Source organism: Petromyzon marinus, chromosome 48 (assembly GCF_048934315.1).
Source record: "Petromyzon marinus isolate PM22_M1 ecotype Great Lakes invasive population chromosome 48, UKy_Petmar_22M1.pri1.0, whole genome shotgun sequence".
NCBI classification, from domain to species: Eukaryota; Metazoa; Chordata; class Hyperoartia; order Petromyzontiformes; family Petromyzontidae; genus Petromyzon; species Petromyzon marinus.
The window spans coordinates 6737869-6752639 of NC_133714.1; the positions used below are offsets into that span (position 1 = coordinate 6737869).

The window sequence follows — 14771 nt, forward strand, 5'->3', positions numbered from 1 at the left end:
GTCACGTGATCACGGCACCCGATGGTGGCGACAGTGACGACGATGACGACGACGATGATCACGACGATGATGACCAATTATCGTCCGGTGTCGGTCAGAGGTGCGGCCGGGTGGCCGGAGAGTTTCATGGTGGGGGGGGGGGGGGTTCGAAATCCGTTATTTTTGGCCGCCTGCCGCACCGACCGACCGACCGACCGTGAGTTGTTGAAGTAACTTCGAAGGGGGTCTCAGAATATTGGGATCTCTATTTGGGTCTCCGTGGGCACGTTCGTGCAGTCATTGGTGGCCACCCGGGTTCGATCCCCACTCGTTTTTTTTCCTTCTCTACGTGAATTTGTGTGTCTCTATGCGAGTTTAAGGCTCTCTATACGAGGCTAAAAGGTCTCTGTGTTAATTTAAGGGTCTCTATGTGAGTCTATTGGTCTCTATACTAGTCTTAGTGTATCTATGTGAGTCTAAGGCTCTCAATGTGAGTCTAAGGGTCTCTATACGAGACTAAGTATCTATGTGAGTCTAAGGCTCTCAATGTGAGTCTAAGGGTCTCTATACGAGACTAAGTATCTATGTGAGTCTAAGGCTCGCAATGTGAGTCTAAGGGTCTCTATACGAGTCTAAGTATCTATGTGAGTCTAAGGCTGTCAATGTGAGTCTAATGGTCTCTATACGAGTCTTGGTGTATCTATGTGAGTCTAATGGTCTCTATACGAGTCTTAGTGTATCTGTGTGAGTCTAAGGCTCTCAATGTGAGTCTAAGGGTCTCTATACGAGTCTTAGTGTATCTATGTGAGTCTAAGGCTCTCAATGTGAGTCTAAGGGTCTCTATACGAGACTAAGTATCTATGTGAGTCTAAGGCTCTCAATGTGAGTCTAATGGTCTCTATACGAGTCTTAGTGTATCTATGTGAGTCTAAGGCTCTCAATGTGAGTCTAATGGTCTCTATACGAGTCTTAGTGTATCTATGTGAGTCTAAGGCTCTCAATGTGAGTCTAATGGTCTCTATACGAGTCTTAGTGTATCTATGTGAGTCTAAGGCTCTCAATGTGAGTCTAAGGGTCTCTATACGAGACTAAGTATCTATACGAGTCTAAGTATCTATGTGAGTCTAAGGGTCTCTATACGAGTCTTAGTGTATCTATGTGAGTCTAAGTATCTATGTGAGTCTAAGGGTCTCTATACGAGTCTAGGTATCTATGTGAGTCTAAGGGTCTATACATAAGTCTTAGTGTATCTATGTGAGTCTAAGGCTCTCAATGTGAGTCTAAGGGTCTCTATACGAGTTTAAGTATCTATGTGAGTCTAAGGCTCTAAATGTGAGTCTTAGTGTATCTATGTGAGTCTAAGGCTCTCAATGTGAGTCTTAGTGTATCTATGTGAGTCTAAGGCTCTCAATGTGAGTCTACTCCTTGAATCAATTTTTATAACCTGTAAACCGTTTTACTCGCCTCGCGAGTTCGCGTCGCTCATTTTGGTCGGAGTTTATTTGCCGCCTTGTCCTCAGGTTAAAGAGGCCCAACGCATGCTCGCCGATCAGATTCTGAGTGTGGAGCGAGCAAATCCAGATTCGTTGGTTATCGTACTTGGCGACTTTAACAAAGGTAATCTCAGCCACGAACTCCCCAAATACATACAATTCATTAAATGCCCAACCAGAGAAGGGAACACTCTGGATCACTGTTACACTACAGTCAGTAGAGCCTACCACGCCGTCCCCCGAGCAGCACTAGGACACTCTGACCATGCCATGGTCCACCTGATTCCTGCATACAGGCAGAAACTAAAACTCTGTAAACCTGCTGTGAGGACATCTAAACAGTGGACCAGTGAGGCTGTGGAAGAATTGCGGGCGTGCTTAGACTGTACTGACTGGGATATGTTCACGACTGCTACCAATAGTCTGGATGAACTCACAGAGGCTGTGACGTCCTACATCAGCTTCTGTGAGGACTGCTGTATCCCAACACGTACCAGGGTGAACTTTAACAACAATAAGCCCTGGTTCTCAGCAAAGCTCAGAAGGTTGAGGTTGGAGAAGGAGGAAGCGTTTAGGAGTGGAGATAGAGACAGATTCAAGGAGTCGAAGAACAGGTTTAGCAAAGCGGTGAGAGAGGCTAAACGACTGTACTCAGAGAGACTAAAACACCAGTTCTCTACAAACGACGCTGCTTCTGTCTGGAGAGGGCTCAGGCAGATCACCAACTACAAACCCAGAGCCCACCACACCACTAACGACTCCCGCCTAGCCAACGACCTGAACGAGTTCTACTGTAGATTTGAAAGACAATTGGACTGTCCTGAACCACCCCTTCCAACCCAAGAGGCCCCATCCCCCACCAATACTACAGAGACGACTATCTCCTTTCAGGAGGGAGAAGTTAATAGACTTTTCAAGAGGCAGAATCCACGCAAAGCAGCCGGGCCGGACTCTGTCTCTCCAGCCACCCTCAGGCACTGTGCTGACCAGCTGTCTCCGGTGTTCACCAACATCTTTAACACCTCCCTGGAGACATGCCATGTACCAGCCTGTCTCAAGTCCTCCACCATCATCCCTGTGCCCAAAAAGCTAAGGCCAACAGGACTAAATGATTACAGACCGGTCGCCCTTACATCTGTGGTAATGAAGTCTTTTGAGCGCCTGGTCCTGGCACACCTCAAAGCCATCACAGACCCTCTCCTGGACCCCCTTCAGTTTGCCTACAGAGCCAACAGGTCTGTGGACGATGCAGTTAACATGGCCCTCCACTTCACCCTACAGCATCTGGACGCCCCAGCATCCTACGCCAGGATCCTGTTTGTGGACTTCAGCTCTGCCTTCAACACCATCATCCCTGCCCTGCTTCAGGACAAGCTCTTCCAGCTGAACGTGCCATACACCACCTGTAAACGGATCACAGACTTCCTGTCTGACAGGAAGCAGTGCGTTAAGCTGGGAACACAAGTCTCTGGCTCCAGGTCCATCAGCACCGGAACTCCTCAGGGCTGCGTCCTTTCCCCTCTGCTCTTCTCCCTGTATACCAACAGCTGCACCTCCAATCATCTGTCCGTCAAACTATTGAAGTTTGCGGATGACACCACCCTCATTGGGCTGATCTCTGGTGGGGATGAGTCTGACTATAGGTGGGAAGCTGACAATCTGGTGACCTGGTGTAGCCAGAACAACTTAGAGCTAAATGCTCTAAAGACAGTTGAGATGGTTGTGGACTTCAGGAAGAATACAGCACCACTCACCCCCATCACCCTGTTAGACTCCCCAGTAAAAATTGTAGAGTCCTTCTGCTTCCTGGGCACTATTCTCTCCCGGGACCTCAAGTGGGAATTGAACATCAGCTCCCTCACCAAGAAAGCTCAACAGAGGATGTACTTTCTACGGCAGCTGAAGAAATTCAACCTGCCAAAGACAATGATGGTGCAATTCTATACAGCGATCATTGAATCCATCCTCACCTCCTCCATAACCGTCTGGTACGCTGCTGCCACTGCCAAGGACAAGAGCAGACTGCAGCGTATCATCCACACTGCTGAGAAGGTGATTGCCTGCAATCTACCAACCCTCGAGGACCTGCACACGACAAGGTCCATGAGGCGAGCGAGGAAGATTATGGCCGATTTCTCCCACCCTGGACACTCTCTGTTTCAGCTACTCCCCTCCGGCAGAAGGCTTCGGTCCATCAGGACCAAAACCTCACGCCATAAAAACAGTTTCTTCCCATCTGCTGCTGGCCTGTTAAACAAGGCCAAGGGCTAACACTGTTTTTAACATTTGATCTACATAACGACACCTTGCCGATATTAACTATGTTACCCTATTTGTATTTTTTATTTTTAAATTATATCTTAAAGCTATTTTATATTCGATATGTATTTAATTTTATATACTTCAGCCCCTTGGTGTTAGACTTTTAACCCTTATTATAGTAAGACTTGTTTAAAACTTATTTAAGATTTTAGATTCCTATATGTTGAATGTATGCACCATCCTGCCAAAGTAAATTCCGTGTCGGTGTGAACTTACATGGCGAATAAAACCCTTTCTGATTCTGATTCTGATTCTGATTCTAAGGGTCTCTATACGAGTCTAAGTATCTATGTGAGTCTAAGGCTCTCAATGTGAGTCTTAGTGTATCTATGTGAGTCTAAGGCTCTCAATGTGAGTCTTAGTGTATCTATGTGAGTCTAAGACTCTTAATGTGAGTCTTAGTGTATCTATGTGAGTCTAAGGCTCTCAATGTGAGTCTCATGGTCTCTACGCGAGTCCACGGGTTATCTAAATGAACTCGATCGATCTCTACGCAGCAGTCATTGGTGAGCGGGCTGAGACTCATCAACTTGCACCACTTGAGCGCCCCGATTCGACCACAGCGGCAACGGCTAAAACCCGGACCGGAACCCGGGGTCTCGTCTGCTCCGGCTCAGCACCCTAAACCTCTGACCTCTGAACCAGCCGGCCGCCTCTTGCGTCCGACGTGCGCACGCGAGACGCACAGGGCCTCAGCTGTGTATTCGCGTGAGCCACAGAAAGCCTCGGTGCCGTATTGGCGGAGGGAGCGCCACGCCACGCCAGGCCGTGGCGGTTTGAGCTGCCGTGACCCACACCGGATGGGTTCAACGCGCCAGCACGCGCGCGATTTATTGACTATTAAAAAAAACTATTTTCTTGTTTTTACTTTACCAGGAGGAAAGGCCCACTGGGCTACATGGCTCTTTTTTTTCAGAAGTGACCCGGTCACGAATGATTTATTGACTAAACTATTTAAAACTATATACATATTGATTTAACCAGGTAAGGCCCCCACTGAGCTACGTGGCTCTTTTTCAGAAGCGCCCTGGCCACCAGCGGTAGCTCAACGAAGTGGCTCGTCATCGCGCGGAAATTTATTGCAGCAGGCAAATACTCCGAACGCACGTTGATTTTAAATGTGGAGGGGAAAAAAAAACGGAGGACGCGGAGAAAAATCAACGCGACCACGGGGGGAAAGAGAGAGAGGGAGAGAGAGACAACGCAAACTCCAAATATCCAGCAGGCGTCAGGGTTTGGCATAGAACCAACGACCTCCTGCTTACCGGGCGCGGGAGTTAACGTGTCCCAGCCACCGTGGCGCCCCATCATTTGTCCGTCGCGGTAGCGAGCGAGTGCCGGCGATCTCGTTTCGTGATCCCGGGGTCACCCTGACCCCCGATCCGCTCGCTCGCTCACTCGCTCGCTCGTTTCCAGCCCCCTTAATTGCCCCTGCGCGTTTTTTTTATGCTTTTGTTTTTGCTAATTATTCTAATTTATTTTTTGGATTGTCGTTGTTCAGATGGTTGAATGGTTGAACCTGAAGGCAAAACAAAAACTACACGCACTCAAAGATCGGTGGTCATGATGACCCTAGGAATTAACTCGTGTGCGTTCGGTAGCGTCGGGGCGTACGCACGACGCGTTTCGCCCAAATTGCCGTGCGGCGCGCATCCACACGGAGCGCCCGCTCGACAAGAAAAGTGCGGCCACCTCGAGTCGCTATCGTCATCACCGTCGTGGTCGTCGTCATCGTCGTCGTCGTTATCGTCGTCATCGCCATCATCCACTCTCACGGCCTGCCTGCTCCTCTTTCTCAGCTTGCTCCTCTCGTCCCCTTTGCCATCATCGCCACGTCCACCCCGCGGCCCGTCAGCCCACCTCTCGGTGGTCAACCCCCACCCTCTCTCTGATCCCCCCGGTGCCCGCGACGTTCCTCCCTCCGTCAGGGTTCTCCGGCTCTCTTTACCCGGCACGTCACGATCCGTCCTCCTCCCATCGACTCCCGCGTCCGTTCGAATCGACGCACTCGGGACGCTGACATTTCCCAGCTGCAGCGCGCACTCCCTTACGTCCCATCTCCTCTGGGTCAGCAATTACAATAATTGTTAATTTTACAGCGCTCTGTCAATCCACCGCTGGATGAAGACCTCCACCCCGAGACCGCACCGTGCCGGGTTGTTGCCTCCCCCCCCCCCCCATCCATTCCGTACTCTCGACTCCCTCTGCTCCATGTCCAGCCTCAAGAGCCTTGTCGCCCCCTCTGCCCAGGACTGACTACTAACGCTCCCTCCCTGTCTCGCTCCATGAAATAAACACACCGACTGTTCATCTGCAGCGTCTCGAGACGCGGTCGCGTTTACACGCTGTTTAAATCTCAGTTGTGAAATCGTGTGATCACGCTTCGCCCATTATCCTCCCCACCCCACCCCACCCCCCCCCCCCCGGGGGTCGATAAAATTAGTTCCACTCTGTACGTATGTATGATGTTGGACTTCTTTCGCGTCGCACGTAGCCAACCGTGCTCATCGGAGGCGCGTGTTTTGTGGGCAATTCAACAGCTGTCCTCTTTTTGATTTAAAGCTTTCGTGACTGCAGTAATTCATATTCTTAGCTCTTTCGGTAAAGTCACGTTGAAGGGAAACAATAAAATAATAAAATATATATAAAACAATAAAAAAAATTCTCACGACGTTTCGACCATAATGCAAACGGTCATCATCGGGTGATGATGTTACAGTCGAAACGTCGTGAGAATTTTTTTATTGTTTTATATATATTTTATTATTTTATTGTTTCCCTTCAACGTGACTTTACCGAAAGAGCTAAGAATATAGCTGTCCCCTTACGGAAAGATTCACCCCTCTCCCTATCCACGCCTCCTCCACCATGGGAATGGGAATTTCCGCCACTGACTCTGCAGCGAAAGGAGATCGCTCCGACTTGCGTGGGCTGGCGAATGCGGCAACAGCCCGGCGCGGTGTTCAGAACACCGCAGGAATCCAAAGCGCCTTTTTTTATTACTTTTTTTTTAGTCTTTCTTTGCTTTTCTTTCTTTCTTCTTCACCGGCGTCTCCACGGATGTCCAGGTGCCCGTTCGCCACCGACGTTGAGCCTCTGGGCTGGGAACGGAAACTGTAAAAAGTCGCGAATTTATTCAGTGTTAATCCACGCGCGGGATTTTCGGATCGCGACACCGACCGGGCGAAGGCCCGCAAACCGATGTCGGGGAAAAATGAGTTTGGTTTAACACGTCGTAGGCTTTCGCGACCAATATCATCCATACTAGAGGTGTTTTGGGTTAGATCGCGTAAATATATATAAATGTGTCGTTAAACCCGCCACCACCTGACACGGCCAATCAGTAAGGTTTGTCACGTAAACAGAACATGCCAATTCGGTACCAGTACAGCACACCGGTGTGTTTCGCCAGTTATTACAACTAGCTAGTTGTAATTACTGGCGAAGCGTCGTACTCAGATTGTAAATGTTGTGCCTCTGCTCTCCAATTGGCACGTTCTGTTTATATGACACAACCTCACTAGTTGGCTGTGTCGGGTGGTGGCGGGTTTAATGGCACATTTATATATATGTACGCGATCTAACCCAAAAACAACCTGTATTACGAAAGTACATTTTTTGTCGGAGCGATAGTGTAGCGGTTAGCGCTACGCTGCGCGTGGGAACCTGTCCACCCGGGTTCGATCCCCACTCACGGCCAACACCAGTGACGATTGTCTGAACCGGTCCCGGGCCTCCCCTAGGTCGACTCAGCCTCAAATGAGTACCTGGTGGCCGGGCCTGGTGCTGGCCCCAGCCACCCCTTCGTAAACCATTCCGGCCTTAGCAGGTGCTACTCGCTAACAGCACTTTCCCCAAAAAGAATGTTAATGCTATACGGGGGATATTTGTCTTTGTGTCCGAATGAGCGAGTGAGATTGCGAGTTTGAGTGTGCGCGTGTGTGAGTGGAGTTTGTTTGTTTTGTACTGCAGAGTGTGTGAGTGTGTGTTGAGCTAGCATGTATTCCTCTTGTTCTGCAGAGTGTAAGAGTGTGTGTGTTGAACGTGTATGTGCTCCCCCTGTTCTGCAGAGTGTAAGCGTGTGTGAGTGTGTGTGTTGAACGTGTATGTGCTCCCCCTGTTCTGCAGAGTGTAAGAGTGTGTGTGTGTGTTTGTTGAACGTGTATGTGCTCCCCCTGTTCTGAAGAGTGTAAGCGTGTGTGAGTGTGTGTGTTGAACGTGTATGTGCTCCCCCTGTTCTGCAGAGTGTAAGAGTGTGTGTGTGTTGAACGTGTATGTGCTCCCCCTGTTCTGAAGAGTGTAAGAGAGTGTGTGTGTGTGTGTGTTGAACGTGTATGTGCTCCCCCTGTTCTGCCGAGTGTAAGAGTGTGTGTGTGTTGAACGTGTATGTGCTCCCCCTGTTCTGCAGAGTGTAAGAGTGTGTGAGTGTGTGTGTTGAACGTGTATGTGCTCCCCCTGTTCTGCAGAGTGTAAGGGTGTGTGTGTGTGTGTTGAACGTGTATGTGCTCCCCCTGTTCTGCAGAGTGTAAGGATGTGTGTGTGTGTTGAACGTGTATGTGCTCCCCCTGTTCTGCAGAGTGTGTGAGTGTGTGTGTTGAACGTGTATGTGCTCCCCCTGTTCTGCAGAGTGTAAGAGTGTAAGTGTGTGAGTGTGTGTGTTGAATGTGTATGTGCTCCCCCTGTTCTGCAGAGTGTAAGGGTGTGTGTGTGTGTTGAACGTGTATGTGCTCCCCCTGTTCTGCAGAGTGTAAGAGTGTAAGTGTGTGAGTGTGTGTGTTGAACGTGTATGTGCTCCCCCTGTTCTGCAGAGTGTAAGTGTGTGTGTTGAACGTGTATGTGCTCCCCCTGTTCTGCAGAGTGTAAGCGTGTGTGAGTGTGTGTTTGTTGAACGTGTATGTGCTCCCCCTGTTCTGAAGAGTGTAAGCGTGTGTGAGTGTGTGTGTTGAACGTGTATGTGCTCCCCCTGTTCTGCAGAGTGTAAGAGTGTGTGTGTGTTGAACGTGTATGTGCTCCCCCTGTTCTGCAGAGTGTAAGAGTGTGTGTGTGTTTGTTGAACGTGTATGTGCTCCCCCTGTTCTGAAGAGTGTAAGCGTGTGTGAGTGTGTGTGTTGAACGTGTATGTGCTCCCCCTGTTCTGCAGAGTGTAAGAGTGTGTGTGTGTTGAACGTGTATGTGCTCCCCCTGTTCTGAAGAGTGTAAGAGAGTGTGTGTGTGTGTGTTGAACGTGTATGTGCTCCCCCTGTTCTGCAGAGTGTGTGAGTGTGTGTGTTGAACGTGTATGTGCTCCCCCTGTTCTGCAGAGTGTAAGAGTGTGTGAGTGTGTGTGTTGAACGTGTATGTGCTCCCCCTGTTCTGCAGAGTGTAAGGGTGTGTGTGTGTGTGTTGAACGTGTATGTGCTCCCCCTGTTCTGCAGAGTGTAAGGGTGTGTGTGTGTGTTGAACGTGTATGTGCTCCCCCTGTTCTGCAGAGTGTGTGAGTGTGTGTGTTGAACGTGTATGTGCTCCCCCTGTTCTGCAGAGTGTAAGAGTGTAAGTGTGTGAGTGTGTGTGTTGAATGTGTATGTGCTCCCCCTGTTCTGCAGAGTGTAAGGGTGTGTGTGTGTGTTGAACGTGTATGTGCTCCCCCTGTTCTGCAGAGTGTAAGAGTGTAAGTGTGTGAGTGTGTGTGTTGAACGTGTATGTGCTCCCCCTGTTCTGCAGAGTGTAAGTGTGTGTGTTGAACGTGTATGTGCTCCCCCTGTTCTGCAGAGTGTAAGTGTGTGTGTGTGTTGAACGTGTATGTGCTCCCCCTGTTCTGCAGAGTGTAAGAGTGTGTGAGTGTGTGTGTTGAACGTGTATGTGCTCCCCCTGTTCTGCAGAGTGTAAGAGTGTGTGTGAGTGTGTGTGTTGAATGTGTATGTGCTCCCCCTGTTCTGCAGAGTGTAAGGGTGTGTGTGTGTTGAACGTGTATGTGCTCCCCCTGTTCTGCAGAGTGTAAGAGTGTGTGTGTGTGTTGAACGTGTATGTGCTCCCCCTGTTCTGCAGAGTGTAAGAGTGTGTGTGTGTTGAACGTGTATGTGCTCCCCCTGTTCTGCAGAGTGTGCGAGTGTGTGTGTTGAACGTGTATGTGCTCCCCCTGTTCTGCAGAGTGTGTGAGTGTGTGTGTGTGTTGAACGTGTATGTGCTCCCCCTGTTCTGCAGAGTGTGTGAGTGTGTGTGTTGAACGTGTATGTGCTCCCCCTGTTCTGCAGAGTGTAAGAGTGTGTGAGTGTGTGTGTGTTGAACGTGTATGTGCTCCCCCTGTTCTGCAGAGTGTAAGTGTGTGTGTTGAACGTGTATGTGCTCCCCCTGTTCTGCAGAGTGTAAGAGTGTGTGTGTTGAACGTGTATGTGCTCCCCCTGTTCTGCAGAGTGTGTGAGTCTGTGTGTTGAACGTGTATGTGCTCCCCCTGTTCTGCAGAGTGTAAGTGTGTGTGTGTTGAACGTGTATGTGCTCCCCCTGTTCTGCAGAGTGTAAGAGTGTGCGTGTGTGTGTTGAACGTGTATGTGCTCCCCCTGTTCTGCAGAGTGTAAGAGTGTGTGTGTGTTGAACGTGTATGTGCTCCCCCTGTTCTGCAGAGTGTGTGAGTGTGTGTGTGTGTTGAACGTGTATGTGCTCCCCCTGTTCTGCAGAGTGTGTGAGTGTGTGTGTTGAACGTGTATGTGCTCCCCCTGTTCTGCAGAGTGTAAGAGTGTGTGAGTGTGTGTGTGTTGAACGTGTATGTGCTCCCCCTGTTCTGCAGAGTGTAAGTGTGTGTGTTGAACGTGTATGTGCTCCCCCTGTTCTGCAGAGTGTAAGAGTGTGTGTGTTGAACGTGTATGTTCTCCCCCTGCTCTGCAGAGTGTGTGAGTCTGTGTGTTGAACGTGTATGTGCTCCCCCTGTTCTGCAGAGTGTAAGAGTGTGTGAGTGTGTGTGTTGAACGTGTATGTGCTTCCCCTGTTCTGCACGGGTTTCATTTGCGTTCTCCACTTTTGTTCCAATAGCTAATGAAACAAGTAACCATTGTAACCCATGGGAGGGGATGGCAGGGAACGGGGGGGGGGGCCACGGGAGATGAGGGGAGGAGAGGAGGTAGACGAAGGAGGAGCTCGCGGCGACGGCGATGATGTATGTCCCCGCAATCATCCTTGTCGCGCCGGCGGGGGGGGGAGGAGGAGGAGGAGGGGGGGACTGAGCGTAGCGATTGACCGGGTTGAGCGCGTGGTGCGAGGGGAGAGATCTCCGGCCGGCAGAGTCGTGCGTTCACTCTCCTGTGCATGCGGCTGTGTGCTGTTGTGTGTGTGTGTGCCTTTTTATGGGGGGGGGGGGGGGGCGAGGGTTTGCGTAGCGCGGTTGTTAGCCAAAGACAAAGTTCACCCGAATAACCTTAGCATACTTCTTTTTTATTCTAGATATTGAAGCTTTCGTGACTGCAAGGATCCAAACTCTTTGGTTCTGTTCGGTAAAGTCACGTAGTAGGTAAAAAAAAATAAAACAACAAAAATCACGACGTTTCGGCCACAACACAAGCGGCCTTCATCCGGTGAAGGGACCACACTGTCTGGAGGACAGCGCTGGAGTGAAACACAGCCGAGCTCAGACCGCGGACCTTTAAGCTGTGTGCGAGGACACAAGGTGCCTTGACAAAGGAATTCGCATAAAAAAAATAGCATTTAATTGGCGGACTTAGCATGATGAACGGTGTGCCCCGTAAGTATGGCCCCGTAGCATACTTACGGGGCAAGTGCTGTTAGCGAGCAGCACCTGCGAAGGCCGGCACGGCACACGAGCGCGTTCACACGTCGCGCCAGGCGCTCGTTCGAGGCCAAGTCGACCGAGGGGAAGGCCCGTGACCGGTTCGGATGATCGCCATCGCCCGGCGTTGTCCGTGAGCGGGGAATCGGAACTCGGGGAGCGGCAGCGCAGCGCTCCGAGCAACGGGCGAACCGAGAGCAACGATTCCCGCTCGCGGGCGAGAGCGATGGCGCGAATATTGTAGCCGGTCCTGGGGAGGAGGCCCTCCCTCCCCTCCTACCTCCTCCCTCCTCCCCGTTAAGCCGACCGAGACTTGAAACGAGCACCCGGCACGGGGTGACAACACCGGCAGGGGGTGCTGTTCGCAGCAGCACCCCCTCGTGCGCAGTATTCCGGCCTCGTCATCATCGTCATCATCATCATCCTCATCAGCCACGATCAATCCATTGCTGGATCAAAGCCTCCTTATGCAATTGAGTGTGCTCTTCTATGTGAGTCGATAGATCTTTCGAGCTCGTCATTATTATGGGGGGTGGTGGGGGGGGAGCTGCCACGGTTGTGAGATGTTAACTACCTTGCCTGGTATACTGGAGGTCGTGGGTTCAATCCCGACCCCGATACATGTGTTGTGTAGTAACTCTTTGACATATCCAGGAGACTTGTAGAGCCATGCGGAGACGAGAATTCTTACATAGGGCTGCTTGCCGTTTATTCACGACTCTCACACACTCTCATACACTCCTGTTTCCACTCTCTACACTCGAGGCTCACACCCGTCGTGGCCGCACGTCAGAACTCTGTCCTTTACGCGGACACCCCTCAGCTATCTACGCCCCGGTACGGCTTCCCCTATGTCTACCCCCTCGTCTGCCCCGGGCGGGGGCTCACCCATCACCGCCCGGCGACGAGGTGAGACCTCTGCATCCCGAGCCGTTCTTCGGTGGCGGCTGGGATGTCTTCCACGCGGGCCCCTCGTTCCCCTCGCTCGCTCTCTCTCTCCCACTCACTCCCCCGCCCTCGTCCCGGGGACCCCCTTAAGTACCCCCGTCGCCTGGTTGACATGACGTCATCACATGACGTCATCCCACTCCTCTACAGATGACATGACGTCATCCCCGCTCCTCCTCTACACATGCATATTTGGAGTTTGCATGTTTCCCCCCCCCCCGCCCCCCACCCTCCCCCCTGGTTTTGCGTGGATTTTCTCCTCTGGGTCGTCCGGTTGTTCCCTCCACGTTTATCGTCAACATGCGTCGAGATTATCCAGATTTGTTTTTGCTGCTGTGGATTTTCCACGTGATAAGCCAGCCGCCAACTGCGTTGAGCTGTCGTTTTGTGGTGGGCCAGTTTCGCTTCCGAGAAATAAGCCGCTGGCTCAGTGGGCTGTGTAGTAGCTCTTTTTGCAGAAGCGACCTGGCTATCACAGATGACCGTTCAACGAAGTGACCTCACGTGGACATTTATCGCAGGGAAAACCCGGGGGTGGGGGGGGAGGACCCCTGGAGGAAAAAAATCCACGCGAGCACAGGGAGAACGTGCAAACTTCAAATATACAGCAGCAGGCGTCAGGGTCGGGATCTAACCCACGACCTCCTGTACACCAGGCGAGGTAGTTAACATCTCCTAGCTACCGTGATGATGATGAGAGAGAGAGAGACACGCAAACTCCGAATATACAGCAGCAGGCGTCAGGGTTGGGATCTAACCCACGACCTCCTGTACACCAGGCGAGGTAGTTAACATCTCCTAGCCACTGTGATGATGATGAGAGAGAGACACGCAAACTCCAAATATACAGCAGCAGGCGTCAGGGTCGGAATCGAACCCACGACCTCCTGTATACCAGGCGAGATAGTTAACATCTCCTAGCCACCGTGATGATGATGAGAGAGAGAGAGACACGCAAACTCCGAATATACAGCAGCAGGCGTCAGGGTTGGGATCTAACCCACGACCTCCTGTACACCAGGCGAGGTAGTTAACATCTCCTAGCCACTGTGATGATGATGAGAGAGAGACACGCAAACTCCAAATATACAGCAGGCGTCAGGGTCGGAATCGAACCCACGGCCTCCTGTATACCAGGCGAAGTAGTTAACATCTCCTAGCCACCGTGATGATGATGAGAGAGTGACACGCAAACTTCAAATATACAGCAGGCGTCAGGGTCGGAATCGAACCCACGGCCTCCTGTGTACTAGGCGAGGTAGTTAACATCTCCTAGCCACCGTGATGATGATGATGAGAGAGAGAGACACGCAAACTCCAAATTTACAACAGGTGTCAGGGTCGGGTTGGAACGGGCGACATTTCGGGAAATGATCCTTCTTGCATATCACGTGAACAGAGAGACCAGAAGAGAGAGTTAATGACAATACGACTTGGAGACTCCGAACAAGTGGAGATTCCTTGATTTTTTTGAAGCTATTAGCATACATTTGTTATCATGTACTCAGATTGTAAATGTTGCGGCTTGGCCCTACTAGTGACGAATTGGCCACGTTCTGTTCACGCGACAACCCTTACTAGCTGGCTGCGTGGGGTGGTGGCGGGTTTTAACGACGCGTTTACATATTTACGCGATCTAACCCAAAAAAAAAGCCTCCATTATAGCGTTTATTATTATCATCATCATCGCCATCATTATTCCTTGCGACCTTCCGTACGGAAATTTGCGTTGCTAACCGCTTGCCCACCTCCGCGACGAGAATTCCGCTCTACCCCCACCGCGTGCGAGAGCTCTCACAGAGAGCGGCTGAATTTTTCCAGAATGCAACGAAACCTTCAGAGGCAAGGGGGATGTATTTTTTTTTTGTCATCTTCACACAAGTTTTTTTGCCATCACTGCCTCCATTGTTTCGCCTCGTCTATTTTTGGTCGGGGCATTTCATTTTTTTTTATTTCTTTCGGGGCCCTTTTGACGGCGGAGGAGAGAACAAAAAATTAACCCCGTCTGCTCGGATCCTTGCCGTAATTGGGATGAAGCGCGCTGCCTTTGCCGTGATCTTTCCGCTACGTTCATTACGAAAGACATTCTTGTTTCCATTCTTTTTTTCTTTGCCTCCGCGGATTTTTGTTCGCGAGGGCCTCTGCCTCCCTTTTCCTTTCGTGTGTTTCTGCGGCTGCCGCCACCTCGACTAAAATTAGAATGGCCTCCGTTACCGGCATTAATCACAGTCTTCGCCTCTGACATTTTTAATCTGCGTTTTATGTCGGCGTGGGGG

The 14771-nt window shown here is 50.8% G+C and overlaps 1 protein-coding gene across 4 annotated transcripts in view; it reads left to right on the forward strand.

Moving 5' to 3' along the window:
* The window catches only part of LOC116952798 (inositol 1,4,5-trisphosphate-gated calcium channel ITPR1-like), a 275732-nt gene that overhangs the window by 249257 nt on the left and 11704 nt on the right, over window positions 1–14771 (forward strand). The window lies entirely within an intron of this gene.